Genomic DNA, 12,319 nt, shown 5'->3' on the forward strand with positions numbered 1-12,319 from the left:
GCTCTTTCTCCTGCTAATATTAGGACTGGTTTGAGGAAGAATATGGTTCTGTGAAATAGCTATTAATATCATACAAAGCTTGGATGGAAGTCAAAAATAACAGCAAATGAGAAAGCTACTAACCACGCAGCCAAACAGGAAGTCCGGGTAAGGCTTGGTGTTGTGAAAGATAAACGGTGGGAAGGCAAAGCAAAAGAGCTGCAATAAGACGCAGAGCAGAAAAATACAAATAGCTTTGGGATAGCTTGAAAAGAGTCCTTGGCTCCAAAGCAGTTATTTCACATCAAATTGATGTAAATAGATTTTTACATCCATAGATGCCTAGAGCCAGGAGAAGGATCACAGGGCAGCGGGAGAGCACCTGAAGAGCAGATTAAAGGAATTCCAGCCAGTAAGTCGGCTCCGTCGGGGGCCCGACTTAAATGCAAACCCACGTAGCGTGGGGAATGAACGGAGAGATGTGCGCACACCTGCAGGGCTGTGCTCGTGGGCACGAGGTGGGATGGTTCTGTGACTGCAGTGCCGGAGTGGAAGGAGAGGCAGGGGAGGCGTGGCGGGCTGTCACCCTCTGTGCCTGTGACCAGCTGGAGGGCAGGGAGGCCCCCCTGGGGACGGGTGAGGAGCCGACCGAGAGCTTTAGGGTCAGGATGAAAGGGAGGGCAGGGAGAGGTGAGGTTGTTGTGGGGGTCTGCTACAGGCCCCCCAACCAGGGAGACCAAGCCTGAGGTCCACATTACACAGATAGAAGCAGCCTCACATTCATAAGGCCTGGTCTTCATGGGGGACTTCAGCCACCCCGATATCTGTTGGAGGGACAACGCAGCAGGGCATAAGCAACCTGGGAAGTTCCTGGAATGTGCTCATAACTTCCTTCTCTGCGCAATAGAGGAGCCAATGAGGAAAGGGGCTATGCTGGACCTTATTCTCACCAGCAAGGAGGGGCTGGTGGGGAATGTGAAGCTCAAGGGCAGCCTTGGCTACAGCAACCATGAAATGGTGGAGTTCAAGATCCTTAGGGCACTGAGGAGGGTGAACAGCAACTCCTACTGCTCTGGACTACTTCTCCTACTACTCTGAACCACTCTGGACTTCAGGAGAGCAGACTTTGGCCCCTTCAGGGATCTGCTTGGTAGAGTACCATGGGGTAAGCCCTGGAGGGAAGAGGAGCCCAAGAAATCTGGTTGATATTTAAGGATCACCTCCTCTAAGCTCAGAAGCAGTGCATTCTGACAAAGGAGTTGCCAGGCAAAAACTCCAGGAGGCCTGCATGGATGAACAAGGAGCTCCTGGGCAAGCTCAAACACAAAAAGGAAGCCTATGGAGGGTGGAAGCAAGGACAGGTAGCCTGGGAGGAATATAGAGGAAATGAGAGAGCAGCCAGGGATCAGGTTAGGAAAGCTAAAGCCCTGAGAGAATTAGACCTGACCAGGGATGTCAAGGGCAACAAGAAAAGCTTCTATATAGGAGAACTAGGGGGAAAAGTGAGCCCTCTCTGGAGGGCGACAGGAGGCCTGGTTACCTGGGATATGGAGAAGGCTGAGGTACTCGATGACTTTTTTTTTTGTCTCAGTCTTTATGGGCAAGTGCTCAAACCACACCGCCCAAGTCGCAGGAGGCAAAGGCAGGGACTGGGAGAATGAAGGACTGCCCGCTGTAGGAGATCAGGTTTGAGACCATCAAAGGAACCTGAAGGTGTACAAGTCCACGGGACCTGATGAGATGCATCAGTGGGTCCTGAGGGAACTGGCAGATGAAGCTGCTAAGTCACTGTCCATCGTAGTTGAGAAGTCTTGGCAGTCTGGTGAAGTTCCCACTGACTGGGAAAGGGGAAACGTAACCTCCATTTTTACAAAGGGAAAAAAGGAAGACCTGGGGAACTACGGGCTGGTCAGCCTCACCTCCGTGCCCGGCAACATCATGGAGCAGATCCTCCTGGGAGCTATGCTAAGGAAAATAAGGAGGTGATTGGTGACAGCCAACACGGCTTCACTAAGGGCAAATCGTGCCTCACGAATTTGGTGGCCTTCTACGATGGGGTTGCAGTGTTGGTGGATAAGGGAAGAGCAACTGATGTCGTGTACCTGGACTTGTGCAAAACATTTGATACCGTCCTGCGTGACATCCTTGTCTCTAAATTGGAGAGATGTGGGTTTGATGGATAGACCACTTGGTGGATAAGGGATTGGCTGGATGGTTGCACTCAAAGAGTTGTGGTCAATGGCTCGATGTCCAAGTGGAGACCAGTGACGAGTGGCCTTCCTCAGGGCTTGGTACTGGGAGCAGCGCTGTTTATCTTTGTTGTGAATATGCACCGTGGGATTGAGTGCACCCTCGGCGAGTTTGCTGATGACATCGAGCTGTATGCTGTCGTTGACACGCTGGAGGGAAGGGGTGCCATCCAGGGGGACCTTCACAGGCTTGAGAGTGGGTCTGTGTGAACCTCCTGAGGTTCAACAAGGCCAAGTGCAAGGTCCCGCAAGTGCGTTGGGACACTGCCCAGCACAAACACAGGCTGGGCAGAGAATGGATTGAGAGCAGCTCTGAGAAGGACCTGGGGGTGTTGGTTGATGAGAAGCTCAGCACGACCTGGCAATGTGCACTTGCAGCCCAGAAAGCCAACCGTACCCTTGGCCGCATCAAAAGAGGGAGACGATCCTGCTCTTGTGAGAGCCCCCTGCAGCACTGCATCCAGCTCTGGGGCCCCCAACATAAGAAGGACATGGATCTGTTGGAGCGAGCCTAGAGGACGGGTCAGGAAGAGGATCAGAGGACTGGGCAACCTCTCCTGTGAAGACAGGCTTGAGAGAGTTGGGGTTGTTCAGCCTGGAGAAGGCGCCAGGGAGATCTTATAGCAGCCTTCCAGGACCTGAAGGGTGCCTGTAAGAAAGCTGGAGGGAGGGTTTTTACAAGGGCATGTAGTGATAGGACAAAGGGTGATGGCTTTAAACTGGAAGAGGGTAGATCTAGATTAGCTTAAAGGATGAAATTATCTACTGTGAGGCTGGTGAGGCACCGGAACAGGATGCTCCATCCCTGGAAGTGTTCAAGGCCAGGTTGGATGGGGTTTTGAGCTACCTGGTCTAGTGTAAGATGTCCCTGGCCATGGCAGGAGGGTTGGAAAAAGATGTTCTTCAAAGGTGCTTTCCAACATAAACTATTCTATGGTTATTGAATTCTCTGAGCTGGTTGAAAGGAAATCCTGGTTTATTGACCCAGAGATTTCCTGAGTTTGGAAAAATACCGTCTGTCATAAAATTCCTCTGCTGCTTACTCAAGAATGCAGAGGGCTTGGACCAGCTTGGCGCTCCAACCCCCTCCATGCCTTGGAAATGAAGCTGCTTTTCTGAAGTTTGTTCCTTTGCCCCCAGCCGCCTGCTGCTGTCACTGGGCAGGACCGTCTGTCTGAGACCTGGTTTTCATCTTCCTTTGTAATAGCTATTTTACTTGCAGTGAATAGCTATTTTACTTTGCTTGTGAGCAGAGATGAGGCACGTTCTGTAAGAATAAATAATCTTTATAAGACCACATGAACTGGTTAGGAAATACAGACAGGCCACTGGGCTCAGGGTCCTTTATCAAGCAGGAAAAGGAAGCACAGAAATCCAGACTCTCGGCTTGATTCTCGGACACAATGAAGGGGCTCTGAACCCCCACAGTGGTCTGCAACACGAAGCAGAAAAGACAGAGCCTGGAAATGCTGTTCTCCTGAAAACAGTGCCTGAGGGGTAGGGCATTTCGAGGAGATTCAGCTGAGCAGCAAAAGCCAAAACTAAAAATACAGAGGTGCGGCAGTAGGATTTCCCTGACAAAGTTTGAGTCCTGGCTGAATATTTAAAGTCTTTTGCTTGTTGTTTGCATCTAACTTCCTTGTTGGCATCGAAGTACAGGTGAGGCTTCTATGAGTAAGCAGACAGGTAGCAGAAAGGTGGTTTCCGCCGCTGTTACACCTTTCCAGATTGTATGGGCTGCGCTACTCGCGGTTCTGCGTGCGGATGTACGCGCTCCTCCAGGGAAAGAGGGTGGCAAAAGCGGAGTTTGGCCAGTGCATCAGCACTCGCGCAGAGGCGTCTGGTTCGTGCAGCTTCGTCGGTCGCTGTACAAATCCCTGGCCAACAGCTACGCTGACAAAAGCCCGTGGCCTCCGTCTGTTCAGAAGCTAGAGGATAGGCAGAGGTTTGCAGTCTTACTAGACCAAAATAGACCTTTTTCCTAGACAAGGGTTTATATACTTCAAAGATGCCTATTTTCTCCTACTGTATTTCACAAGGTAATTGCTTCTAACCCCAGATTTAGTCATTTGTACCAGTAGGTGGCAGAGGATTTCCACCAGTGAGCTGTATGTGCAGGGTGGGGGGTCTCATGGCCTTCCTCTCTCCAGCCTGTGGGTAAGCAGCCATGCTTTTGCACCGCTTCTAGATTTCTGCCTCGCAGCTGGATTATTTTTAACAATATTCCGATTTCCCTCCCTGCCTCCTTATTTGGATGAAAACCCCTGTATTTGGAAAAGTGGTGGTTTTTCTTGGGTGTTAACTGGGAGGGAAAACAGACCAGGACCTCAGAGAGCGTGAGCTGCCTGTGGAGGGCGTTCATCCTTCTTCACAACTGAGCTATGAAGGGCCCAAGAAAATGACAGGGCAGCAAGTTTAAAAAGAAAAAGGACATATTTTTTCCATATAATGTATACTGAAACGGAGAGCAACGTTGTGCAAAACCAGCCTCTGCCTCACCAAAATATTTGGCCTCCTTGTTTTCAAACGCTCTGAATGCACAGCAGGGAGCAGCTTCTCTGCGTGCCCTGATTCTTACACTCACCTAAACTACCTGATACTGGGCATGAGACCTATCGAAAGGTGGCCTAGGCATTCTGCTTTACTGATACGTGAGCATCAGGTGATGTGTGACCAGCACAGACTGGATTTACTGCCGTGGGATGACACAGGGAGCTCTGTCTGGAGATGGCAGTGAGTAGCATCACTCCGGACACTCCTGGTTCCCCTCTGAACAGAGGATGCTTGTGAAACTGTGTCTTCTATAACCTGCAGCAAGAGCTGGGCAGCTTCTCAAGCACGCACAGAGAGCAGAAAAAGGGAGCTGTTAAGCAGTTCAAAATCTTAGGCTGAAATACCTTCCTGAAGTGCCTATCTCTCCTGAATTAACCTATCTCCAAAAATATGAGGATTTGACTGTCTGTTTACGGCTTGGTGAGCCAATGAGATCACTGCAAAAGCTTGATCAACGAGAGAAAAATAATTCTAGGGAAAAGAAAATAGATGATAGCGAGGGGTTCAGTTAACTGACCTCAAAAACACAGCCCTCGCTGCCTGCCGGCTACGTGACCGCCTCACCATCTCGCACGTACAAAGGGTATGTCTGCAAAGTGCTGGAAGACACTCTGATACCAACGAACGCCCCTGGCTCCTCAGGGAGGGCTTCTTATCTCCAAGAGCAAAGCCTTCCCTTCTATCAGCACTTAGAGAGACACTCAACTGTCTTCCAACTGCTCTGATGCGGTGATAAGCCCAGAGCGTTTGCTACTCAGCGAGGCTGGGAAACTCCAGAGCACCGGGGTCTGAGCTAGGGCAGGCAGCTTGGCAGTGGAGAGCAGCAAAAGCCCTGCCGTAAGCAAGCAGAATAGCTGGGATCCAGAGAGCTTCTAACAACTCTCCAGTTTGACCCAGCTCGTTCCCTGCAAGGGCCTGTAGCCTTCACGCTGTCTCCGAAGCCCGGGTAGTGCAGAGCTACCTCGCAAGCGCAGGCGGGAGAAGCCGAAAGCGGCTCTTACTGATGCACCGTGAGCTGTGCGTGGTACCTGCCGCTTAATTCGGGTGGCTCTTAGCACCAGCGAGGATGTGAGCTTTGTGGAGCAGAGGTTGTCCAGTGGTGGGAATGGCCGGGCCCCAGCGGTATCGCTCGAAGGGGCTGAGGATGATTCAGCTGGGAGTGTAACAGAGGCACGGAGAGGGTGCCTGGTTTGTTATTTAGAAACAATTGACGAGGAGATGGGAGAAGAACATGTGGGGAAGGCAGCTGGCTGCAATAGCTCAGAAATAAGACCAAATCCTACACTTCTCAGATGCCAAGGCGTTGCAGAAATCTGAGTTCCTATCTGGTCCTAGCTCTTCCCACAGCAATAACCGCCTGGGGCAGGGGACGTGATGTTCCAGCCTTCTTTATTCCGAACCCACTGTTTGTCTAATTCTGTATTTCTCCCGCTGCATTTGGGATCTTTCTGTGGCTACAAGGAGGGTCGCCTTGTTTTCTGGATTCGGAGTGTGTTGCAGGTCAGCAGAGCTGCCCAGGTGAGCAGTGACTTGCACCTGAGATGACCAGGACTGGCAGCCTTCCACGTTGAGAGCATTCGTGGCTGCCGAAGGAGGCAGCAAATGGCCTGAACTCTGGCAAAAGGGCTGTGACCAAATCCCAGTTCCAGACCACAGGAAAGGGTGCAAGAGGATTCATGGGCTTTGCAGGGTTTTTAACTAATGAAAGCCAGAGCACGAGAGAAAATCAGGTCCTCTGATTCTAGCAGCCAACTGCTGGTCCAAAGGCACGTGGTCCTACTATCGTGGCACAAAAGTAATAAGAAATTGTGGTGTTTTTGATAAGATTGATAAGATTGCAGCAGTAATATGCTGCACTAGTTCTGAGCTAAACTTTGAGAGCAATGGGAAAAGAAGAGAAGCTGAAGCGATGACAGCGCAACATAATGTGTAGAAAGAAAGAATAATAGTCAGTGGATGATTTAAACAATGTGTTAATTAAAATAATATAGATATTGAAGGATGAATCTGTTTCCTGCACAACTTAGAAAAAACCAAAACATGATACGCTTGGACTAGTTAACAGCAGCTGTGGGCAAGAGTAGGCAAGAAGATCCTCCCGAGTGAAATGTTTCGGTGCTTTGCACAGCTTTAAAGAATGTAAAAGTTCTGAAATGTGGCTGGACTCACAGAAAGTCCCATGGAAATAAAAGAAAAGGGTCGTCGGACATCTGCGCCTGGTCAGTTCTGGATAAGCCATTATTCTGGGTGTTTCTGAGATGAACCGTAGCTGGTGCCATGACTCCTTGGATTCTTCCTTGGGTATTGGGTAGGAGGTTACTTCACTGGTAAGTACCGGAGAAATTCCTGTATGTGGAGAGGGAAGACCAAGGAAACAGTAGATCTAAGTCTTTCTCAAGAGAAGCAGCTAATAGTGGGTAATGCAAGGGTCGAAATATGTCAGTCTAACTTCAAAGGGTGATTGATGAGATAAGCATCATGATTGACAAGTGGTAAAGAGGGAAGAAATCTCAATACATTAAGGAAAAACCAAGTTAGAAATGCCCTTATATTCATTATATACGTTCAGGTGATCTGGGCAAGATTAAATTCCCTCAATGGCTGGGAGAAAGCTAAGAAGGGAGCCTTACTAACCTGGGGAGGATGGAAAATGGGCAAGAAAAATGCCAGAGGTTTCTATTAAAAAGGAGACTGATGATCCGGAGAGAATTATGTGGTGTCGGGATCTGGGAAAACAGTGGAACAAGCAGTTAAACGTGTTGTTTGTCAGCACCTAAAGAAGAACACCAAAGAAAATGAGTAACAGGCAATAGTAATTTGGCAAGATCCAGCCACCCCAAGCTAAGATAATGTACTTCTACAGTGATGTTATGAGCGCTGCACTCCAAGAAGAGGCAGTAAATACAGTTTTATGGTTTTTGACACTGTTCCACATGGTACATGAGCAAGTTAAAGAAAAGTTCAGATAAAATCACTCCGGAGTGGATCCAAGACTGAGTGATGAGCCCTGTGCAGAGGAGCATTTTCAGAGGCTTCCTTGCAAAGTGGAAGAGTAGAAGCAAAGCAAGCTTTTTAAGAGCAGGTTAAAGAAATGGGTTGGGAATAATGTGACTGGTCCTTGATGGGGCAGGAGGATATTTCCCTCTCACCTCTACTGAATGGGGGCCTCTATAGATATTTTGGAAAATAATGTAATTTTAATTGCTATGAAACAACAAAAAATTACTTGTTTCTTTTTTTTTTTTTTTTATTGCAAGCAGGAAGCTAAAGTACCTTGAAACAAGAAGCTGTCAGCAATTTTAACTGATTTAAGATAACAAAAATGTAGTGTGAAGTAGCTACAGACAGAAAGACACTTCTAAAAGAGTTAATTCATGAAGAAATAGGTCAAGCCGAGCCTGGACGCCTGCTCTTCCGACCAGCGATGGAACCTGGATATTTCTACAAACAGATCTCCAACGTATTGCCTGTTCCTGAACAATTCCTATTCCTTCAAATGCTTCAAATGCTGTTTCTCTTGGGACTTAACTCTCTGAAGTGTCAGGACACCCTCGCTGAGAAGGATTTTACCCTTGGCCAAAGTCACAACCGAGACTGCGTGATGTGATTTCCTGTGCGAGAAAAACTGGGTTTGACGACCCTCTGAACCTCTCGGCCTTGAAGGCTGAAGCTTGTTTTCTTGGGCTTTAACTTGGAACCAATTCAACCAAGTCTTTTTGTCCTGACTTTTATCTAAACAAAAAGAAAAAAAAAGAAGAAAGCGTCTTCTAGAAAAAGAAAACAAACTGTTTCACTCCCTAATTCTGACTCTTCCTCCAACAGCTTTCAGGAAACCAAGTGACAGAGGTGAAATTGTTTTATATAAACCATAATTTCCACCCGGTGAGAAGACAGCTCCCTGCTCACTTCTCTACAAGTGGAGCTGAAGTTGGCCATTTCTCACCTCGGCAAGTCCAATGGCCGAATCCTGCATGTGAGACCACACCGGGACGGCAGGTTTTCCACCTGCTTTCAGCCGCTCACAGCAGCACCTCTGGGAGGCTTCGCTTCTGCTTCGCCCGCCTGTTCTCATCCAGGACGTATCTCGGCCAACAACTGCCACTGGTGCATGGCAAAGGCGCGGTGTTGCGTGTATCTGCCAGTACCGCCCCAGCAGCTGTGCTGGAGCCTTCAAATGCGTGTTGCATTAGACAAGAAGAAACGGGTGCTCTCCGTGTGGTTTATAGCATCGCTGTAGCCCACATCTGGGTACAGCCACAGAGACACTGGCTTTGTATGTGCTGTCAACTGCTTGGCCAAAGTCACCTTGACTAGCGATAGAATGAGAGGAAACGGCCTCAAGCTGCGTCAGGGTTGGTTTAGGTTGGGTATTAGGAACAATGTCCTCACCGCAAGAGCGGTCAGGCGCTGGCACAGGCTGCCCAGAGAGGTGGGGGAGTCACCGTCCCTGGGGGGGTTCAAACACCGTGCAGACGTGGCCCTTGGGGCCATGGTCTAGGAATCCTGGTAGCGTTGGCTTAACGGTTGGACTTGATGATCCTAGAGGTCTTTTCCACCCTTAATGATTCTATGATTCTCCAGGGTCACATGGCACCCAGGTGGCTCACAAAGATTTTCTTTTCTTCTGTTTTTTTTTCCTTTTTCAGTTCAAAGTACCTCAAGCACTGAGAAGGCTGTCAGAGCCTTCCCGAGTGGTTTATTTTTAGCACGGCACCCAGAGCATGCTCTGTGCCCTGAGGCGTGCTGTTAGGTGATGCAAAGACACTTGAAAATATAAAACTCCCCCTTTTCAACAGAAGCGAGCTCTTAAATCTGCCCAGACTTTCTAGTGGCTTAATTCAGTCCTTGTGATCATATTTCATTTGACAGGATTTTATTTGATGTTTCATTTTCGAGACGTTGCTCTCCATATAAGTATTTATTGAGTCCCTCAACCCCGCTCCCTAAAGCGCTCAAGTCCTGAAGTCTCCTGCCCCGGAGGCTTTGAATGGGTCCCGTGGTGCTCAGCTGATCCCAGCGGCAACTCTGGCCCTGCAATCGCTGACTGCATGAAACGAGAACCCCTGATTATTTTCACAGGCGGCTTTCCTGAGAAGCGGTCTCACAGCATCTCAGCCCCTCGCTTATGAAACTCTCAGCGTGTGCAGGCAGGAGGCGTTTCATCCGGAGCTGGAACACATCAGCCAAGCAGAATTTCCTCTGAGCTGCAGATAAGCAGATTCTGGTGATAGAGAGGCCCTGCTCAAACAGACACTGGGCTTCCAGCTTTCAGAACAGCCTCCAGGGCCAAAGGGGAAGGAAGTATTTAATATTGTGAACATAGGACATATAGAGAAAAACAACATTTCAAGATGCATCGCCCTTAAAGCCGTACGCCCTGAGCTGTTAACCCACTGCTGCCAAGGGTGGGCGTCCCCAGAGCGGCCTTGGAGCTTAGGGCACGCGCAGCAAGGCTGAAGGTTTTCTAAGCCCGTGCAGTATTTGGTAAGAATTCCTCTGGAATCGGCAACAAAGAGTCAACTCATTGTGCAGGAAACCTTGATCAGCCATGGAGAAAGCTGATCACGGAGTTGGGCGTATTGAAAAATCAGGTTGTCTTTGTGAACAACCTGAATGGTCAGATTACAGAAAGCAAATCCCCACAAAAACCCAATTCCAGCGTCTTCGCTGAACGCTGCAGAGCTCAGCTTGCTCGGCGTTGAGTTGTGAAACATGTCGGGGCACGCACAAGATCTTAGAAATCATAGCTCTTTCCAGCATCAGCAGAACTAAAAAGTGCTTCCAGAGAGCAAAGAGAAGCAGCACTCTGCACTGCCGAAACACTATCAAAAAGATATAGTGGGATAATAACGTTGTGGTCAAAACCAGCAGAAGATAGAGGCAGACTCAGGCAGTCTGGCTCTTGAAAGAAGATCTTAGAAAAATCGATAACAAATCAAGCTTATTAATAACAAACCAAGCGTTTCTGGAAAAGCAACGGAGACGCGCTGCCTGCCGTCGGGTAGCCCCACCCGCGCGCCGGCGAGGGGCACTAACGAAGAGCGGAGAAACAGGCAAAAAGTTACGCCATGGCCGCAGGTGACACAAACGCACAGATGAGAGTCAGTGGAGGAAAAAAAGTAGGATGCAAGGGGCTCCCTCGTGGTTTCTAGGGAGAGACTGACCCCGAAAAACCCCTCATCTCGGGGCCACCTGCCAGATTAGCGGGCGACATGGCAGAATATCCAGTAACAGAGACTTTATCCAAGCGTACCCGGCTGAAGGAAGGAAGAACAGGATGATGACCTGCTATTCGAGGACCGTGAATCGCAAGGTCCTGCTGTATCCTTGTAGTTATAGGTGGGACGGGAGCTCCCCAGCCTGGCTGGAGGCAGCTGCAGGCCGGAGGCTGAGCGATGATGTGTGCGTGTTGCCCCAAGCAGTGCTCGCAGAGGGACACCCCCATCTTCATCCCCCCACCCCGAGCCCAGTGAAAGGTGTTACAGGAGCCAGTCTGGCCACAGCTTCCAGAAGCTGCCTCAAGATGGTGCTCCAGCCAATTTTCTGGGTTCTAGAAGAATTTGCATGCATTACAGATGGCTTTTCTGTGCAGGTCTTTGCTTCCTAGTGACAAGCGAGGATGGACCCGGCTCAGTCCTTGCAGGGAGCCTTCAGCCGTCTCCGCCAAGCCATTCGTCCCTTTGAAAGGCTCCTCGCTTCCAGCTGACGGTCTGGAAGCCCCGAGCAGCTGCCGGGAATGAGTTACAAACAAGGTCCCCATAGGAAAGGAGAACTATGGATTCATAACCTTGACCGGTCTGGGTAGGAAAAGTTTATTTGTCCAACTTGCTTTATAAATAACCCAGAAAGCAGCAGCTTTGTTTTCACGAGCTCGGACTGGAGGTGCAGAGGGGCCGCAGCAGGGGGCCTGCCGAGCCCTGGCAGCCATGCCCAGGGACACCAGTCCCGGGACAGGCGTTTTATTTCATGACTCACAACACGCAAAATACCCCAACAGGATAAGACCAAGGAGCGGGATCTGTGGCTCTGCGGCGTGGGAGGGCTGCGGGCACTGAGGACCCTCCTGCTGCCTCTGGCCCCCGGATCTTGCCAAAATATACCCTCCATCCACACTGCGTTTTGCAGCACCGTAGAGGGAACCATCAGCAGCCTCCCCATGAGCTACTCGATATTGCTGTGTTGCAGCCTGAGTGATAAAAAGGGTTAAAAAGAAACTGGAGCGGTTTTGTGGAGAATGGAAAGAGTTGAGGTCAAAGAGCAAAATGTTAATGGAGGGATGTGTGCAGGGGCCTGTGGAGTCAGCTCTCGCCACGCAGGTAACTCCAAGGAGAAACCGAAACCCTGACAGTAAAATTAACCCTATGAAGGCAAGGTTAACCCTTGCATTTTATGTCTGTCGGCAGCGACAGTCTTCCAGCAATCGTTTGCTGCTGGGGTTGGGGGACCAGTGACGTTAAATTGGGAAAGGTACTTATTGTTTGCTTCTAGGCTGGAGGGATGCCTGGCTTCCCACAGCAGCCGCCGGGGCAGGATGTCCT

Source organism: Phalacrocorax carbo, chromosome 27, assembly GCF_963921805.1.
Source record: "Phalacrocorax carbo chromosome 27, bPhaCar2.1, whole genome shotgun sequence".
Taxonomy (NCBI): domain Eukaryota; kingdom Metazoa; phylum Chordata; class Aves; order Suliformes; family Phalacrocoracidae; genus Phalacrocorax; species Phalacrocorax carbo.